We start from the raw sequence: 21,753 nt of genomic DNA on the forward strand, positions 1-21,753 counted from the left end.
TGGTGGTAGTGTGGGTACGTTGTCCCCATCTAATTGTGCGATCTTCAGCCTCAGCGAAATTGCGTGCAAGGCCCCAGGCTGCATGGAAAGTCTCAGGTAAATGTGCTTGCACATCACTGCGTACCTTGGGTTTGAGACCCGAGATAAACATGCTTTTGCGTAGAGCGTCCGTGATGCCGTGTACCTTACTTGACATAGTTTCGAAAGCTGCTTGGTATTCCCGGACAGAACCGGTTTGAGTCAGACGACATAATGCTCCCGCGGGATCCTCATAAATTGTTGGGCCATATCTGTTGATGATGGCTGTGCGAAAGTCTCGCCAAGTGGCAATGAGTCCCTCGCGAGACAGATTGCGGAGCCAACTGAGGGCTGGTGGGTCAAGGTGAAAGGCAGCCAAACACAGCTTCTCCGGTTCTGTAATGGAGTAATACTCAAAATATTGGTCGACGGCAAACAACCAATCAGTAGGATCGCCCTGGGCAAACCGAGGGAAGACAAGGCGGACCGGTTTGGGTTTGTTTGGATCAGTACGAAGCGGAACTGGTCCAAGAACGCTACTAGCAGGTTGCTGGAGACGCTGGGTCTCTAGAAGAGCTGTGATTTCGCGCTGGAACTTATCGAGCCTGAGGTCGAGTTGCTCCTGGTTGGTTCGTTGCATCAGCAGAAGTAATGTTTGCCAGTCCTCATTGGCGGATGTGATGAACGTTGTAAGTCGTTCGTCCACAGCGGTGATCTGATCTTGTAATTGGGCCATGCGTGTAGTCTTTTCAGCCATGGAGGTAAGTTCAGGAATGAAAGCACCAAATGTAAGGGGGTAGAGGGAAAATAGGGAAGAGAACGAATTTGAGAAGAAGGAGAGATAAGAATTCTGTCAAAACAACTCTTACTTCATTGAGGTTTGCTTCCAATATTTATAGTAAAGTAAACCCTAATCTAGAATTCAAATACGAAGGCTGTTGCAACAGCTAATCCTATGATTACGAAAAGAAACAACTAAAGGAAATAACAACGCTTAAAAATAGGAATGACTACTATCTTAATTAAACCGGAAATAAAATCAGAACAATAATCAGCAAGCTGGCCTCAGATCATGTGAGGTAGTCATCTAAATATCTTGGGCTGGTCCTCATGCGTTTGGGTTGTACCCTGATGGGCTGGGCCATGGGTTGGGTTACAACACAGACCCTAATATATTTAGCCTCATCCATTTCTCCATGTTCATTAGAACATCTCTCTCAGTATTGACAATGGCTTTTTCTTTGAAGCTGTTTCTTATAATATTCGCGTCAACATGGACGGTGACAACAATGGTAATGGCAAGGCCTTTGAGCTCCACCGAGTCAACCTCAATTAAGTTCAACCCTTTCAACACGTTTAAGATTGGAGGGAAACAACAAATGCTGGGAAACGTTGTTTGAGCTTCAATCTTGCACTGGCGAGGTCATACTCTTCTTTCTCAACGGTGAGACCTATCTTGGATCCGCTTGTTGCAATGCCCTCCTAACCATAGCCAATGAATGTTGGCCCGATATGCTAAGCACTTTAGGTCTCACCCCACAAGAAGGTGATATCCTCCGAGGCTACTGCGACGGCGCCGCCGCAATCGCTGACATCAACAAATCACAGCCATCATCTGTCACGATCAATGCCTCTCACCCCATGTTGAACATCTCCAATCATGTTCTAAACTGAGATTTCCGTAATTGGACTACGTCTTAAATAAAAAGCATGCCATATTTTCCCCATCTATCATCAATTCATAATCTAACTGAGCAACGCTACATATACTATGCCATTATTTACTTTCCTTTTGTTTTGTTTTTTTATTCGGGTAACAGGGAGTTAGTAGTTGTTGCTATGCTTTTTGAATGAAACAACTTCAATATCGAGTTTGTAATTGAAAAGTAAAATAATAATAATAAATCTTAGTCGATATTCAACCAACATGGCCTATTAGCTCAGTTGGTTAGAGCGTCGTGCTAATAACGCGAAGGTCGCAGGTTCGAGACCTGCATGGGCCAAATGTTGCTTTTGCGCAACGTTCAATCATGAACATTTTTTTACAACTCAAATAGAAGTAGAAAAGTTAATTAACGCGTATCTCTGTTCGGGGATGGGTTTTGCTAGTTATGAAGTTTTTGCACATAACATACCCTTCAATTTGCCATACCCTAGAGGAAACAAGAAGGAAACAAGACACATGAAAAGTAATTAAGCCATTCTAAGTAGTCATTTTTTTAAAAGAAATATAAGCTTATAATTTCACAATAAGTAATTAAGAGGATCTGGTTGAAGTACTTTGAAGAGAAAATAGAAGTAGAAAAGTGAAGCAAAAGAGATTAATTAACTTACTTTAACACGTATTTCAGTTCGGGGATGGGTTTTGCTAGCTCTAGAGTGAGGTTTGTCCGTGGAGTACACCCACACCTTGTGCACTCCATCAACAAAGCTATATAACGTGCGCATACAGGTAAATTACAAGGCTTATGGACTATAAGATTTGAGTGGTGCAATGGAAGTTCCACTGCTAAATTTATTTTTTTTTTTCGTCAAAAAAATTCCACAGGAAATCAAGTCGTCAAATATCTTTTCGTGTGTAACAATTTTTTCGATAGAATTAGAGATTCCGTCAAAAATTTTCGATGGAATAATTTCTATGAAAAGTTTCGATGAAAAAATAATTCGAACAAAAATTTTCGATAAAAAATGAATGAAATTATTTTGAAAAATGAATGAAATTTTCAACAGAAATTATTTTGTCAAATTTTTTTGACAAAAAATAATTTTCGTCAAAAAGTGTCGACAGAATAATATTTCCATTGAAAACTTCGACAAAATATGTTTTTCCAGTGAAATTATCATCTAAAATTTGGATTTTTCTAGAAGGTTCATCGAATCCAACGGTTAGGTCCTCTGGCGAGAGCATCCATGTACACCAACATTTCTTGCCCCGTGTACGAATGGAAAACCAACAAGTAAATTCAGAATAGCAATGTGATAAACAGCAACCATGGGCTTACAATTATTATATCTCATTTTCTAAAAGGATAAATTTGAAGTGGCTTATGGTAACTTAATCAAATTAGTATATATATATATATATATATATATATATATATATATATATATATATATATATATATATATATATATATATATATATATATATATCTATAGGTAAAATTATTTATATATACAGGTAAAATTATTTATATATACAGGTAAAATTATTTATGTTGCCACTTTACGTACTACAACGACAAGTGTATGCAGTGGAGGACCCAGAAAAATTTATTTATGTCCGCACATTTAGTAGCAAAAATTTAGAGGCAGCGCCCCCACAATTTTTTTTAAAAAAGTTTTAAATATATTAAAAAATAAAAGAATATAAAAAAACTCCAATTTAACAAAAATATATATAAAGTGATAGGTTTTATTATATTTATATTGAAATAGTAATCAGTAATCACTTACTCAGTGTCAAGTAATGTTGTTTAATTCGGTCGGTGTTTGATTATGTCGAGATACTAAATTAATGAGTCACCGATTGAATTCCGGTAAATATATATAAATTATATTTAAAAAGTTATAAATATATTCAAATATCTATAAAAAATATATCAATTTCAAATAATTTAATATAAAAAATAATAAATTACACACCTAATGAGTATAGTGAGACTTATTTTGTAACTTGATGTTGCTTCTATAGTTGAAACTTTTATATATATTGAAATATTTAAAAATCATATTATTTTACTGAATTAAAAATTGAGATAAAAGTTTCTCAGTATAAGTTATTATTATAAAATCATATTTTAATAAAATCAAATTCAAGCATAAAGTTTACTTTTGGGTCTGAAAAAAAAAATTGTAACCAGCCCATTAAGTTAAAAAAGCATTTGTAAGTTCTCTAAGCCTAATATTCATATTAAGTCAGGGCATTAAGTTAGATTTGGCCCATTAAGTTAAAAAAGGATTGAACCGGTCCAAATTTTACAAAACATAATATTCACATCAACATTTCCATCTACTCAGAGTTATGTAAGCCGCCATAGCTTCTTCTTCATTTCTTCTTTACCCCCTTCTTCTTCGTCATTTCTGTAATTTTTTTCCCAGAAGTTTATGTTCGCACTTGCGGATTGGCGCATAGAAAGTTCTGCCACTGAGTGTATGATTATGATTCTTTACATTTAATGCTTTCATCTTTTGTACGGTCATGATTCTTAGCATTTAATGTCAATTATATATATGACAAGTATTTGATTATTTGATTGTTAGGTACAACAGATGCAGAAATGTGTATATATATATATAGTCTGGAAGATTAGTTTTTGATCATCTTCGGGAGGTAGCAGCCGGCTGAGAGGATTTATAACTTTGGGACCGTTTGTATTGAAATCACCGTCTCATCTTATGATCGTAACATAAAATGTAATTAATAAAATAACTAGAGTTAAATCTAGTACTGAACGTCTGAACCCCATCGTTCACATCGTTTTCTTACCCGTGCACTATCTAATTCTAAGATTTCGAAATAAAGTTTCGTTGATATTATTTTTAAACTAAAATTATTTTCTAATTTAATAATATATATATATATATATATATATATATATATATATATATATAACTTGTATTATTTAATTATAGGTAGTCTCGCATTTTTTTTTTGAATACCTAAAAATTTGATTTTGTCACCTATATTCTATATAATGTAAGAAATGTGAGAAATAAGAGATGTGAAAGATGAATTTTCCTAACTTAATGGTCTCTTTTGAAAAGTCAAGCTCACGGACTCCACATACATACTACTAAGTTTGTTGCATCGCAATAAGTATTATATATCGTTTGGTCGACATTTGTATTGTATATCGTAAATTGTAAGATACACAAATATAATAAAAAATATTTAAAAATATGTAATATAATTAAAATTATATAAATTCAAATTTCAAAAAGGATTCAATAAGAAAAATACATAAGTAACTAAGTGCAATCCATTTATTCTCCTATTCATCAATCATTAAGACTAATATTATCACTACTATCATTATCAGCATCTATCAATGACATAACTAATCCATCATCCTCTTCATCAAGGTAGTCATTTGACTCACCCCTCATTTCTTGTTCAACAATCTGAGGTCCTTTTCCTTTATAATCTTTGAATAGTTCTCAAAAATAAAATCTTTCTTCTTTAGAGATTGAAGAAATTTAGAATATTTATTTAATTATTTTCTTTATTAATACAGATTCTACAGATTGATTTTTGAGTTTAAATCACAAATCAAAACTTTATTTTCTTTACCTTATTAATAATAATTTTTCAGATTTCTTTAATTTAAATCACAAATCAAAAAGTTTATTTATTTTTATATTAAATTACAAATTTTGAATTAATTTTAGAATCGTATGATACATGTATCTGATAAACCCTTGGTTTATAAGGTTTTAAAGCATGAATTAGTTTAATTTATGTGATTAAATGGATAGAAAATAGGGTTAATGTCCTAGAAAGTCCTACATACAAGTTCTGGAAGCTTTGTTGAAAATTTGCATTGTTCTTGTAGGGAAATGAAGCTCAATGAAGCAAAAGAGAGAATGAAGAAAATTCTGAAGAATGGAAAAATTCTAAGTGTTGGGCGCTAAAACGCCCAAATAGAGCGTTTTAGCGCCCTGCTGCAAAATGAAGCCAGAAAGTGCTGGTGCTGAGCGCTAAAACGGCCAAGTCCAGCATTTTAGCGCTCTGATGTGCAAAAAGGTTCTGGTCGTGAGCGCTAAAACGCCCAAATCGAACATTTTAGCGCCCAAGACAGTTGAAAGCAGTTGGACATCCGTCAAAGTTGGACGCTAAAACGCCCATAAGTGAACGTTTTAGCGCCCAAGTCAGTTTTCAGTTGTAATTTGTAAACTATAAAAGGACAAGGGGCCTCCATACTCAAATATCAGATCCAATCCATCATATCTCATTCTGACTTTTCTCATCACACTAGGAGAAGGGAGATCAGATCAGGTCTTTCATAGATCTGATCTGACTCCTCATTTTCTCTGAATTTCCAAATTCTTAGGATTAGTTCTTGTAATAGTTAGTATTTCCTATGTAATTGCACTCGGAGATTGAAGACTCAACTATCATGTCAATGGAGTTTGATCTTTCTTCTCTTGTTTGTATTTCAATTATGTCTTAGGAGAGTCCTTTGTAGTCTGATTCAATGGAACTCAAGTTTGAATTTATGAAAGGTTAATTAGATGTTTTGTTTATCTATTATGTGATTGTATGAAGTTGTCTTGATTAATTCTTCATGTTGAGGAATAGTGTAGAACAGACATGTTTACATTGTTTCTCTATTTTTGACAACTTCATCATCAGTGTTCTAGTAGTCAAGGGATTGATGCTAGGATTCTGATGTGATCTTAAGACCTTAGTAATTAATGCATGTATTAAGAAAGGAATCACCAAGGGATTGTGGTTTCTGATTAATGTGTCTATCAGGGTAGTAATGGATTACATCTTGAGATGATAAGAAAAATGTTGATCAACATTACATAGTAGATAATTCATAATGGAAATTGGTTCATCTATAAATTCATGTTTGAGGGAAAATGACATCTGACTACTTGTTTACATTATAATTTACATTTTATTTATTTATCAAGTTTTAATTCAATTCAGTGTAGTTTCTGGTGACAAGAAATCTATGCAATCTATGAACTTTTGTTTGATTCAACTCAAGTACATATGGTTAGTCGGTGCTTGACACAAATCCTCGTGGGAACGATCTTTACTCATCATTTTATTACTTGTACGACTAGTACACTTGCTAGATTCGCAACAGTATCGTATCGTATGATACAAACTCCTTTCTAATACACTTCACGATACATATCACTGAACTTGTGAATCACATCATATTTATGAATCGTATCGTGTATCATACGATACTAATAACTATGCACACTACTATAAAACAAATCAGATAAGAACTACATATATCTCTAAGGGTTATATTTATCTCATTTTGCACGAGAGAAACAAATTTCTTACTCACACAAAAGAGGGATGGGTCCCACCTCTCTTTTTTTCTCTCCTCTTACCTGTGGGTCCCATTTTTAATTTTATTCCTTCAACATGAGATTACCATTTTCCTACAACATATATAAGAAAATTATTTCCTTATCTCTAAATCACAAAAATTGCTATTTAATGAACTGAAAGTTTTATAAAAATTATACAAGGCGTTATCTTGGCACAATTATTTTGATTTTTTAATCCTATTTGTCAAGAAACAACAAAAATTATCCACTAGGGCTAGCCTAGTGGTGTGGGTGTGTGTAATAGGGTGTGTGGTTGTATGTTCTATTTCCTGTAACCTGCAAAAAGAAACAACAAAAATTAGACATTGCATAAATAAAATGTTTCATCCACAATATTTCTACATTGTTTTTTTCATGCCTACCTTTTCTTTTCATTCCTACTCTACTTATTCTCTTCAACATCGTAAGATTAGAATTTCAACTAACTTTCACCCTTTCTTTCCTCTTGAAGTTATGATCTAACGGTATTGGAGATGAATATGTAGATATGTATAAAAAAGTTAGGCATAATATCATTTTTCTTATTTTTTTATACCCTTTTTATAAAAAAAGAGTATATATTAAGGATACAATATTATGTCTACTTTTTTTCATGCCTACTGGGGGTGTAAATGAGCTAGATAGTCTAATAGGGGCCTACGACCCAGCCTACATTGGGCTAGGCTCGGATTGTCACATATAATCAAATAGAACACACTCAGGCTTTCAAAAAAGCCTATTTGGAAAGCAGGTCATAAGCTTTGTTTTACATGTCAGGCCTATATGCTTATAGTCCGACTTATATCATATTATTTATTTTAAGTAAAATAAATAATATTATTATATTATAATTTTGAATAATAAAGTAAAATTATTTTAATTATTTTTTTATTACTGAATGCCTAATAGGTTTAAACAGGTTAACATGCCCAGGCCAAGACTTGGTGCTGGAATGCAGACCTATGATTACCCAGATTCTTGGTGCTGGCGAGCTTCGACAATATATCGGCCATGGAATTTTTGCTCGTTGGGATGTATAAGAATGTGCTTAGTTGAAGTCGGACAATTGTTCCCTGACCTTGCTCAAATACTTGGCCATCAAGGGTCCTTGAGCTTGGTATTTGTTCTCTACTTAGGGAGTGATGAGCTTTGAATCATTGCAAACTTTCACCTTATGGGCTCAATGTTCCTTTTCCTTCAATAGTCCGACTATGAGAGTCTCGTATTTAGCCTGATTACTTGAGGTGAGAATACCAAGTGGAGGGACTATTTAATAGAGACTTTTTCTAGGTTCTCAACAATTATGCCAACGCTGCTTCCTTTAGCATTGAAGGAACCTTTGACATAGATTGCCCATGTATCACCAAGTTTTTGCTATCCATTTCTTGTGGGAGTCATATAACACCTCATATTTCTAAATATATATTTATAGATGATAATGTCGCTTAAAAGGTTAGGATTAGTGAAAATCCTGAGATTAGGGTCAAAATATATAAGGGCAAAATGGTAATTTACCAAACACGTATCCCTAGGCATGAAAAATCGAGTAGAAGGTCTCAAATGGTAAAAATAAGGCTGGAAATGGATTCGGAACGAAAAATCGAGTGGATAGACAAGTTTCTGAAATTTTGATGAATAGTGATTTTTCCGGTATAAAATATTGCGGTATAATTATACCGATAGGCGTGAAATTTTGATAAGTATTTTTAGGAAACAAAAATATGACACGAACGGGAAAAATACGTAGTTTATGAAATTGTGGTTTAAATTAGATGTTTCATTAAAGTTAAATCGCGTGTGGGACCCGCGGAACCAAAATTCACTTAAGTTTCCCTCATTTTCCCTCAACCTCACGATCCCTCTCTCTTCTTTCTCCTTCCCTGCGTGCGTTCTTTTTTCCCATTGAAGGCTTTCAAGCTTTTCATCCAAAACCATCATTTCTTGGCCAAATCCTTTGATTTTGGTGTTGAAATCAATTGGAAAACCCATTCTAAAGCCATTGGTGATACCCCCTAGCCTTGAAATCACTCCCTTGGTGAGTATTTAGCCTAGGTCAGTTTTGAAAGATTGGAAAAAAATGATGTTTATGGAGGCATTGGACCTCTAGATGCTTGGAGAAGCCTTGGTGGAGAGTCTAGCATTGATTGTGAGTGTATTTACATGGTTTTTATGATTGATTTCATAGATCAAAATATATACACCCTACTCTTGTAATTGTTGATTTATGATGATTGGAAGCTCAAATGGAAAAATTGCATTAGACGATAATGTCTTAGAATGACATGATTGAGCTAGAAATGCTATGAAAATTCTAAGTGAAAATGATGATTTAACTTAGAAAAAAAATCAAGTGTCATGAGATTTAGAAATTTAGTTGTGTGAAAATGGCATGATTGTTTGTTGTATAGGTTAATAATAGGATTTTATGACATGTGTAATTGTTGAATTGGATTGAGAACCTTGAGGGGTGTTTCATTGATGAATTCGAACCATAGGTAGTTGGTAGGAAAAATGATGTGAAAATATAGTTTAGGAAATGGATGTTGATTAAGTGTATAATGGTGGGGTTGATGAATCACTTTGATGAGTCAAGGAGTTAAGATAATTGAATTAAATGGGAATGGGCCAGTAGGCCTAAGTGACTATAGGTTGGTTTTATAATTGTGTGAAGTTGATGAATTGTTCGCATATGTTTGATGGTCATTTGTTGATCATATAGGTTACCTCTCTCGGACGCGATAGTGGTAGATTGAGCTCGGAGCGTACGTTTGGAGCCTTGTGCTTGGAGTTGAGGTAAACCCTTGGAATTGGGGTTTAGTCCCTTATGTGCTCCACCACACCTAGTGGAAGGTTGTGGTTGGATTTTGTGTTGTATGATGTGGTGTGGAAAATGTATGTTCATGCATCATTACTGTTTGTGTGCATTGTTCGTGATCTCTGGCCAGTAGATGTGTGTTGGTTTGGACATCCGCTGGAGATATCCTTTGGGGATTCCGGTCGGGTTTTGTCGTGGAACCGACTCTGGAAGCGGTACCAGGATGATCCAAACGTGGGACTTCCGCTGGATAGGGCTCATGAGGAGTTCCAGTTGAGTTTTGCCATGGGGTCGTCTCAACCATGGGAGAGGCACCAGGAAGATTCCCGGGAGTTATATGATGGGGTCCTCGAACGTAATCCTTATGAGGATGTTCTTGGATGTGCCCAGTTGTGTGTGATTTTGGATGCATGCATTTTTACATGATATCATTTGTAGCACTTTGAGTGAGCCATGGGGTGGAGTGATCCTCTAGTACCCTTGGTTTACTGAGATATATATGTATATCTCACCCCACGTTTGGGGACATTGTTTCAGGACATTATGAGCACAGAGGAGTTTCGGGCAAGAAGCCCACTTAGTGGATGACAGTAGCATGTGGTGCATATGGAGTGCATGGTATTTTGGAGGAGTATATATGATGCACATGGCATTAGTTAGCATTTTGGGACTTAGATCATGAACATATTGCATGTTGAGGTTTCCATGCTTTTGTGATGTTCATGATTATATTCTAAGTCTTTGCATTTGATTTACATTACGCCTCTTGTTTCTATTCGCATTTTGTGTGAGCATGGGACTTGTCCATGGCCACCTATGTTGTATTTGAGGCATTGGAAAACTTATGTTGTATATAGACCATTTTAGGTGTAAATGGCTATGACATTGAGAACATTGTAATTGATGCATTGATTAATGAATATGCATGATAGAAGGGCCTAGAGCCTACATTAGGACATGTGTAAAGTGTATATGAAGTAGAAATGTGTTAAGAGTAAGTTAGACCACTCATTTTGGGTCTTAAAAGCTGTCATCTGTCATTTTTGTTGCATAGTAATCGATTACTTTTCACTGGTAATCGATTACCTGCAACAGGGAGCGAAAAATTGAGCTTCTGTCTTGAAAGTAATCGATTACCAGAGCATTGGTAATCAATTACCTAGTTCAGTAATCGATTACCAATCTCTGGTAATCGATTACCAGAAAACAGGGGAGCCCAATTTGAGGTTCTGACTTCTACAGTAACCTCTGGTAATCGATTACCTCAAGCATGGTAATCGATTACCACTGTGTTAAAGTTGAAAAATGTGTTTTCAAAAATCTAAAATAAATGGCATCGCTTAGAGGGATTATGTTTAGTAAGTTTTTAAGCTTCCGCGAGTTTTGCATTTACAATTATGGCGTTGTTTTAATTGATTACGGAAATGGTTAATGTTTAAAGAAATGAATGTAATAAAAGAAAAAGTTTACCCGTAATTTAATTAACTCAATTACTGTGATTGTAACTGCGCTTAATACTATATGCAATGATAACATTACCGGTACGTAACGGGCTGTTACAAGTCAACTCCACGACAAGGTTGGCTAGGGCCTGAGACTTTTGAGCATGATGGGCTTCATACGAGATCTCAAATTCAGATAGCTCAATTTCCCAAACAATCATCCTTTTAGCTGGTTGGGCTTGTGAAGCACCTACCTGACAGGATGATTAGTCCTAACCATAATAGGGTATCCCTAAATGTAACGACACGATCTTATAGCCATAGTAAGGAGGTAAAATGCCACCTTTTGATAATTCAACTCGGGTCTTCAGAGGGCTCTGCTCGCAAAGTATACAAAGCTGATCTTTCTCTGTTTCTCAATTAAGTGTCGCGCTAACAACCTCTCCACCAATAGCCAGATATAGTAGCAAAGTTTCTTTGAGGATAGGATTGGATAAGACAGGTGTAGTTTCCAAGCAAGATTTGATTTCCTTGAAAGATCCGGCCCCCATCCGCAGTTAGCTTCCTTCTTGAGGAGCTCCAAGAATGACATTGAATTCTCGACAGATCTAGGAAAGAATCTTGTCAGGGAGACCAGAAGTCCCATCAACTGTTGTGTCCCTTTCTTGTTCTTGGGACTCTACGTGTTTAAGACTGACTTGTACTTGTCTAGGTCTACCTCTAGCCCTTTGTGAGTTAGCATGAAGCTTAAGAATTTTCCTGCTGAAACTCCAAAGTGCATTTGACGTGAGCTTGGAGCTGTGCAAAAACATGGGGCATGTCGTTCCCATGATCTCTAACCTCGTCAATTTTGACAATCATGTTGTCGATGAAGACCTCAATATTCCTTCCAATTTGCTTCTCGAAGATCTTATTCATTATGCACTGGTATGTAGCTCCAACATTCTTAAGTCTAAATGGCATTACAATGTAGAAGTAATTTGCTTTTTCAGTGATGAAGGTTGTTTTCTCTTGATCTGCTGGGTGGAGGGGTATCTGATTGTATCTTGAGTAGGCATCCATAAAGGAGAAGAGCTGGAAACCAAAGGAGTTTTTTTTATCGTTGGCCTATGTTTGACATCATGAATCCTTTGGGCAAACCTTGTTCATATCTGTATAATCAACATACACTCGCCATTTTGTTCATATCTGTATAATCAACATACACTCGCCATTTGTCGTTGGACTTCTTGACCAAAAAAAGGTTGAAGAACCAAGTTATGTACTGAATCTCTCTTATAAAGCCAGCCTCTAACAACTCTTTGACATGCTCCTCCACTTCTTGTCTTCGCTTAGGGCCTGTCTTTCTTTTCTTTTGGGAGTCTGACTTGTTAGAAATTTTTATAATAATTGTGGGCTTCAATTAATTGTAGTTTTTCTTGTTTTAATAAAAACATGCTAAGTCATGATCTATATAGGGGTGCAGTATAAATCCCAGTTAATTAGTGATCCTTTTGATTTAGGCTTGAATATCTGTAAACTGATTAGTGTGGGTAACAGTGTAGGCCTAACGTATAGGCTGATGATGGGAAGGGGATTATGGTTAATAAGTTTGACTAGGTCCCCTCTGCATTCACAGGTGTTGGAAAACTGTCACTCCACAACTCGCCCCATCGACGGTTGTGATCAGGGAGTAGTGTGAATTGCAGAGGAAGATCTTGGTCTTTCTATTACAGGAGCATCAGACTAAACAAGAAACCTTCAAGAAATCAAGAATCATGTCTTCAACAAGTAAGCCTGAATATTTTGGTGTTATAATTTCATATAATCTTGTCTTAAAATTTCTTACACGACTGGGAACCCGGATAGATAGAAAGACATTGGCAGCAGAATTGGAGGTCAATACTCGGTATATCAGATGACCTCCACGCGAACAAGTCTCTGTTTTCCTTTACGAAGGCCACCAACTTCTCCCTTAGGCCGGGCTCAAGGCTCTTGTTGATCTTAGTGTAATGTTCTGGTATCTCCCTCAGTACTAAATTTTCTAACTCTCCCTTAGGTTTAGGTCTCAACAGGTGGTCGTCTTCTCTCATGTCCAACTCGATTATCATGACTGACCCCTTCGAAGGCTTGACTGACTTGCCTTTGTCCTGGATTTTTTTCTTCATGTCAGATCCTGGGTGGCGAGGATGACCCCCCTTTCGCTGATCCACATTGTCTCATAGTAACAAGTCCTGGAATCCTTCTGGTCTCCTCTGACGATTACCTCAATTTTGGACCCCTCAAGTTGCAAAGCGTGGTGTTTGGTTTAGATGAGCATGTGCCACTTGTGAATAGTAGGTCGTCTAATAATTGCATTGGAAGATGACAAACAATTTACCACGATAAAGCGCACACGCCTCGACTTGACGGCGTCCCTGGATCCTAAGGTTAGCCTTAGGGTGATGTATCCCCTAGGAGGGGTGAGCTCTCCGTTGAATACATATTTAGCTCGGTCTCACTCAGTTTGAGGTCCTCTTTTCCAAGTTCATCTGTTTGAAGGCGTCCTATAATTAGACATCAGATAAACTACCGGGGTCAATCATGATTCTTCTCACTCTGCAGTTGAAGAGGTTGCCTATTATGATTAGGGCCCTTAGGGAACTTATATTATCTTTATTTTAGATCTGAGGATTATGTCTACCAAAGAATTTTTTTTTTTTTTTCTAAGGGATAAGATAAAGATACATTATTGAGGGAAGTGTTTACCCACACTAAAAGATAAGGATGATATGTTCTAAGGGATAAGATAAAGATACATTCTAAGGGATTATGTCAATCATGATAAAATTCTAAGTGAATTCACCATTGCCTACCTGAAGCCCATGATAGATGATTACTTTTACTTCAAGGACATTATAAGGATGATATGTTCACCCGCGACAGTATTTGTTTAATGCATTTTTTTCTTTTCTATTTCACTAAATAAAACAGCATATATATCCACCGACTTCAACCATGAACATTCTTATTCTCTTCCAAGTTTATTAAACTAGATATTAAACAGCATATCCTAAACTTCAATCATGAACATTTTTTCAGAACTCTAATTCCCTTCCAACGGGACTCCATATAGTAGGAAGAATTATACTGTTCGTAAACCCCACACTTGAAGTAATGGGAGACACCACCGTCACGGGCAGGCGCCACATAAGCCAGTTTCTCATCAATGTAAATATGTACCGTCAAGCCTTGGACATCATGGATCACATTTAATTTAAACCATCTCCCCCATATGTTTGGAACCAAAACCGGATGCGTATAATACGTAAGAGAACCGTTGTAGGTTTAAGCATAAAAGTGGTGGCATGAGGAGGGGTCGACCCAAACACTTGCATAATGCACACGCCAGTAGTACCGCTAGGCACAAAACCATGCCCTTCAAATTGCCATACCCCAGAGGAATAATCGTAGCCCTGAAAGGACAACAAGCAAACAAGACACATCAAAAGCAATTAAACCATTAGCAATTAGCATATGTAAGCCTGCAATTTAAAATAAATAAATATAAGCTTATAATTTCACAGTAAATAATTAACTTTTGTTGAGCATTTGGTTGGAGTACGTTGAAGAGAAAATAGAAGTAGTAAAGTGAAGCTCACTGTAACACGTATTTCAGTTCGGGGATGGGTTTTGCTAGTTATGGAGTGAGGTTTGTCCGTGGAGTACACCCACATCTTGTGCACTCCATCAACAAAGCTATAACGTGCGCATACAGGTAAATTATAAGGCTTCTGAACTACAAGGTTTGATTGGTTCAATGGAAGATCAGTGAATCCAAGGGTTAGATTCACCGGCGAGCTTCTTGCCGCGAGCACGAATGTAAAACAAACAAGTGATTTCAGAACAGCAATGTGATAAACAGCAACCATGGCCTTACAAATATTAAATCTCATTTTATGAAAAGATAAATTTGAAGTGGCTTATGGTGACTTAATCAAATTACAGTGGGTATATATATATATATATATATATATATATATATATATATATATATATATATATATATATGGAAAAAACATTTCTCAGGCCGGCGGAGCTTCGGCTACCCCAAAACTCGTTTTATTTATTTATTTCATTATATTAATTAATTCACCTTTGAATGATTATGATTCCCTTTTTCTCTCTCTTCTTTTATCACAATTGATTCATCTTTGTACGGTTATGATTTAGTAGCCGGAGATAACTTTATCTCCGGTAGCTTGAGAAATGATAAGCCATAACTAAGTTGTGTTACTATCAAGTGACTACCAATCAATCTCACCGTTAGATCGATTATGTTGATCCAACGGTTATATTTATTTCCATCTTTGTATGGTCATGATTCCCCATATTTAAAGTGAAAACATTAAATATGAGAAATCATAACCATACAAAGGTGAAAATAAATATAAAGTATTAAATTTGGATAATCATGACCATACAAAGATGGAAATAAATATAACCGTTGGATCAACATAATCGATCTAACGGTGAGATTGATTGGTAGTCACTTAGTAGTAACACAACTTGGTTGTCACAAAATCCTTATATATATATATATATATATATATATATATATATATATATATATATATATATAGAGAGAGAGAGAGAGAGAGAGAGTAAATATCCTTTCTGGTGCTCAGCAAATTTCATGATACCCGCTTTAATTCCTAGCAAATAAGAAGGTTATTCGTGGTCCCTAATAAATTCAAAATGAAACCATTTAGTTGAAATCGTAGTTCCTCGTAAATTCAAAAAAGATCCATGTTAGTCCATCAAAAGGATTAAAATGGATCCACTTTGATTTTCTTAAGACCATGAATAGTTTTTTTATTTGCTAGAGACTAAAGCGGACATCGTAAAATCTTGCTGAGTACCAAAAAGAATATTTACTTATATATATATATATGCCGAGAATCTGGAAGATTAGTTTTTTTTTTTTTTTGGAAAAAAAAAAAAACTGGGAGCAGCCGGCTGAAAGGATATATAAAACTGGGACTGTTTGTACTGAAATCATCGTCTCATCTAATGATCGTAACATAAAATGTAAATAAATAACCTAGGTCTAAATCTAGTACTGAATCGAAACTAAACCACTATATTGTTTTGGTGAAGCATCGTTCCCATCGTTTTGTTATCTGAGCGTTGTCTTCTTCTTTTCGACATAAAGGTTCGTTGTTATTATTATTTTTTTAAAAAGCTCAATTATTTTCTGAAATATTATTTAATAATAATGCTGTATAAACTGGATAATTTAGTTATAGGTAGTCTCAATTTTTTTATATATTATCTATGAGTTCATCAATTATTCAACTAATATGAGTAGAGTAGAATAATATCACATGGAAGATAAAATTCTTCCTATTAAATTTTAATAATACTTAATCAGAAATTCGAACTTTGCACAACTGATTAAGCTAGAAAAATATAATATGTTAGTTGATTAGGTGATGTCAAATTTTATTTTTGAATACTTAAAAATTTGATTTTATCACCTAGCCTATATATTGTAAGAAATATGAGTAATGAGTGATGTGAAAGATGGATATTCCTATTGAAAAGTCAAGTTCACGGACTTCAGATGTTACTATAAAACAAATAAGAACCGGATATCTCTAAATAACAATAATCGTTATTTAATGAACGTAAAATTTTATAAACATAATAGACGGCGTTATAGTGGCACAATTTTTTTATTTTATTTTTTCATCCTATTCGGCAAGAAACAACAAAAATTAGTTGCTGCATAAATCAAATGTTTCTTCCACAATATTTTGTACATTATTTTTTATAACTTCTTATTTGAAAAAAAAATGAAATATATGTGTTTAACACTTTAAATTATAAAACTTCAAAAATATAAAAATAATATAATAAAAATGATTTACTTCTGGAGATTTCTACACTAATTCATCGACTAATCCTACCAAGTTTTTAACACAAATATATACTCAACATACACTTGCCATTTTTCGTTTGACTTCTTGACCAACACTACTTTGGAGAGCCAAGTTGTGTATTGAATCTCTTGATAAAGCTGACCTTTAAAACCTTTTTGACGTGCTTCTCCACTGCCTTCCTTAGCCCAGGGCCAATCTTTCTTTTCTTTCCTGGACAAACACTTTGGTATCAGAATTGGAGGACAATACTCGATATATCACATGACTTCCAAACGAATAGATCCCTGTTATCCTTCAGTAAGGCCACCAACTTCTCTTAAGGGTTCAGGTTTTACATGTCTAAATTTGTAATGTTCCGGTTGATTCTCCAATGCTAAATTTTCCAGCTCTCCCATAGGTTCAGGTCTAAGCTATAACACCTCGTATTCTAAAACATATATTAATATATCAAAGGTGGATTAAAGGATAAGATTAGTAAAAATCCTAAAAATTAGGTCAAAATACAAAGGAAGTGTAAAACGGTAATTAGCCAAACACGTAAACCTAGGAAGGTAAAATTGACTAGGAGGTCTCAAATGATAAAAATAACCCTGAAAATGGATTCAGAACGAAAAATTGAGTGGTTAGACAAGTTTCTGAAATTCGATGAATAGTGTCTTACTGGGCAAAAATATTACGGTACAGTTGCACCGTAAAGCGTGCCAAATGAATTTTGAGCTCTAGGTTTGGTTATAAGTTATAAATGGTATATAGGACTAGGAAATATGATTTCTGGTGAAAATTGATGGAAATTAGTAAGTTTGGGAAAGCGTGCCCACGACGCGTGTAACAACTTAAAAATGCAATTTCTCTGAACGACTGAAAAACTCCGGATTCATCTGATCAAGGGTAATTAAAGTACAATGGTTAATGTTAAAGGACAATGGTTATGAAATTATGAACGTTTAGTGGAATAGGCGGGAAATTTGAATTATTTTGAAATCGCGTGAGGTGGCGGTGGGACCCACCCCACTTAAGTGAACCTTGTCACATGGCAAAGCCACCATTACATCATCATCTTCCTCCCCTCACTCCTCTCAAACCCGCAACCCCTCATTGGAAGACAAGTTTGGGCTTCAAAACTTCATCCTCTCATAACTCACTCAATACTCAACCGAATCCAACAAAATTTGTCATCAAACTTCAAGTAAACGACGATCCGGACTCAACCATACCATCCACAAGCCTTGAAACTCACTCATTTGAGAGAGAGGAGGCAAAATCAGCCACAAAAATTGGAGGGATTTTGTGATTTTGGGAGTTGTTTACTCACGCCATTGCTTGGGGATCAATTGGAGGAGTCTTGTGACTTAATTGTGGGTAAGTTTCAACATCTTTTATTGGTTAAATTGGTGGATTAAATTTCATGAACCCTAGGTGTAACACCCTGTGTATACTCGGTTTGTTAAAATGTCATCGTATTAAGCCACACTTAATTTAAAAATGCGGAATATCTTTTTCTTTTCAATTATGACGTCATTATCATTACCAAGTTGAATTACTTAATTCATTTCAAAAACATTGCCTGTATGTAATTTGCAAATAGACATCTAACTGGAATACCTCAATATAAAGGTTAACAGTGAGTATCTAAAAATCACGGGACTACAACACATAACCCGGACAATATCCTAATACATTATTACAACTTGCATCTAAATTAAGGCAAGGTCAACAATGTGGCATGAACAATCCTCATGCTCACCAAATAAGTCAACAAAGCCCAACATAGTCTCAATAGCAGCAACAATAATCATAGCAAGCTAATAACATAAAGCAACAGGCATAATCCAGCATTCAGACATATCATCATATAAAAGCAATATCAGCTAAACTCCAGCCTCCTGCCGCTAGAGGTCTCAACCCCCGCATTACCTGAACCTAAAATGGTGCCCCAAACGTGGGGTGAGATCTCTAAACAGAAATCTCAGTAAGACAAGGGGTCCTCAAGGATCTTCCACCCCAAGCTCACTTACATGTGCAATATAAGTTCTAAAAGCATTAATTCAATATCAGTTCCAAAATCAGTGCAATGCAGCAGATATTCATGTCATGTGTGTTATAACTATTCTACTGATCAGAGAAGTGCAAGAATACGTCTATTATCCACACAGTATACGCCCATGCTGTACCCGCCCCAGGACCACCCCATGGCTTCCTGGCTAGGCGAAACACCACATACATATCATAAGCATTTTGCACTTAACAACTCCATAGCATTTCAATAAAACAGTACATGAAAACACATCATGCATATAAACCATCCCCCCATGGGACATGGTGGAACAAACAATGGCTAAACCGAGGACACGAAAGCTTACCTTTCAAGCTAGAGCTATCCAAACCAATAATCCAACCAAGCTCAAAGTCCACACACATCACAAGCACAATCTGTTTGGACCAATAATCACATCAATATTCATACTCAACAAACATATGACATAAAGACAACGCCTTTCCTTTACGTTTCATGCCTTTAGGCTCCTCACAAAGCCAAAAGCCCTTAGTCACATAGATTCTGACTTAGTTTAATTATTACTGAAGTTCATAACCATCATTTAAGGGTCCAGAAACCCAACCCACCTTCTGTTTGGGTAAACTAGCTCAAAACATGACTTTTCCCAGAATATCCCGATATTTCTCGGGGGCATATCCGGATATCAATATCTGGATATTCATAGACCTAATATCCAGATATCCATATCCAGATATTCATAGACCCAATATCCGAATATCAATATCCAAATATTTTCATACCCAATATCCGAATATCCATATCCAGATATTTCCAGACTGAATATTCGAATATCCATATCCGGATATTTCGCGGCAGAATGCATTTTTGCATTTTCGTGAAGATATCCCTTCAAGGTTCCATTTTTAACACTTCCAGACGTCCAAGCATGCATTTTTAGACACATTTAAGCAAGTGTTTATGTTGGTTACCTACTCATCTCATTTTACATGTCAAAACTTCACTTTTAACAAAGAAAACTCATGAACAAGGTTCAAGGACATACCCCAAAGCTTAAAACAGAAAAGACGGGGTGCTCTTGGAGCTCTCTATGAAGATCCACAAGTCTGATTACGCTGGTCCACGAAAATGAGCATCAAGGTTGGTCTTTTACTTCACAAGGTAGCTCCTTGGAGCATCAACCACCAAGAAAATGGCTTCCCACTTCACCAAACCAAAAGTCAGCACCCAAACCTCACTCAAACTGACACCCTAACTCAGAAATGTAACCCCTGTCTATTTCCCAAGGCTTGAACACACTCACTGTTGCGACTCGGCAAGTGCATCGATCGTGAAAGTAATAAAGTGTACCGGAGTACGTGATCGTTCCCACGAGGATCAGAATTTTCAAGCACTAGTTCGCTAATCGCGTTTTAGTTGGACAATCAAAAGTTGGGATCATAAGTCGGTTTATGGAAAACCCGAGGTACACTCACTGGAAGGCAGCTAAGAGAATTATGAGATATGTGAAGGGAACAATCTCACAAGGACTTCATTACTCGAAGTCGGACAAATACAAACTGACGGGTTATTCAGACAGTGATTGGCGCGGAGATGTTGATGATAGGAAGAGCACGGCTGGCTATGTGTTCTTCATGGGAAATACGACATTTACTTGGATGTCGAAGAAGGAACCCATTGTGACCCTGTCTACATGTGAAGCCGAGTATGTTGCGGCATCTTAGTGTGTTTGCCATGCCATATGACTGAGGAATTTACTAAGCAAGCTGGAGCAAGAGCAAGTCGGCCCAACCGAGATTCGAGTTGACAACAAGTCCGCAATCGAGTTAGCTAAGAACCCGGTCAATCATGAGCGGAGCAAACATATTGATGTTAAATTTCATTTCATCTGGGATCAAGTAAAAGAAGGAAAGGTGGAGCTCACTCATGTTGCAAGTCGAGATCAAGTTGAAGATATTTTCACAAAGCCCCTGCCGACGTTGTTGTTAGAAAATTGTAAGAAGAAGATGGGCATGAAGGACGGTAGATATATTAAAGATTAAGGGAGAGTTTTGTTAGGTTAATCTTTAATTTAAATAAAAGAAAATAGAAATATGAAGGGTTGTTTTATGGTGTGTCCCTAGGCATATGTTAATGGATAATTAATATGTTTAGATTTTCTATGTTAGTCATTATTATTCTTAATCATTTGTTGTTGCTTATAAAAAGCACATTGTAATTCTTGTAAAGTAGCACTTGGCATAATCAATAATACAAAAAGATATATTCAGAGAATTGCTTGTGTGGAAAAGTGTTCGAGAGAAACACCATAAGAGGACCTGTGAATTACAGAGAAATCCATCATACCTGTGATCTTTAGCTCCTATTTATAGTGCTTACCTTTGGGCTTGCATCATTTGGGCTACCTGTGACTGTGGGCCTTCCTCGTGTCCATAACAAAGTGCAATCTCAATTTCAAGTTCATAAGAATGCCCTGAATTAATTACTTCAGATGAAACAGAA

General features: G+C 35.9%; 1 non-coding gene and 1 pseudogene across 1 annotated transcript; one reads left to right on the plus strand and one right to left on the minus strand.

Moving 5' to 3' along the window:
• Positions 1–1,947: 1,947 nt before the first annotated feature.
• TRNAI-AAU (transfer RNA isoleucine (anticodon AAU)) lies at positions 1,948–2,021 on the plus strand. Its single transcript has one exon. It is a non-coding gene; the product is annotated as a tRNA-Ile (tRNA).
• Positions 2,022–14,376: 12,355 nt separating this feature from the next.
• On the minus strand, positions 14,377–15,224 carry LOC133293977 (citrate-binding protein-like; annotated as a pseudogene).
• Between the last annotated feature and the right edge of the window lie 6,529 nt (positions 15,225–21,753).

This window comes from Gastrolobium bilobum, unplaced genomic scaffold, assembly GCF_033153095.1.
Source record: "Gastrolobium bilobum isolate Gb01-03AN ecotype WA unplaced genomic scaffold, APGP_CSIRO_Gbil_v1 utg10371, whole genome shotgun sequence".
NCBI classification, from domain to species: Eukaryota; Viridiplantae; Streptophyta; class Magnoliopsida; order Fabales; family Fabaceae; genus Gastrolobium; species Gastrolobium bilobum.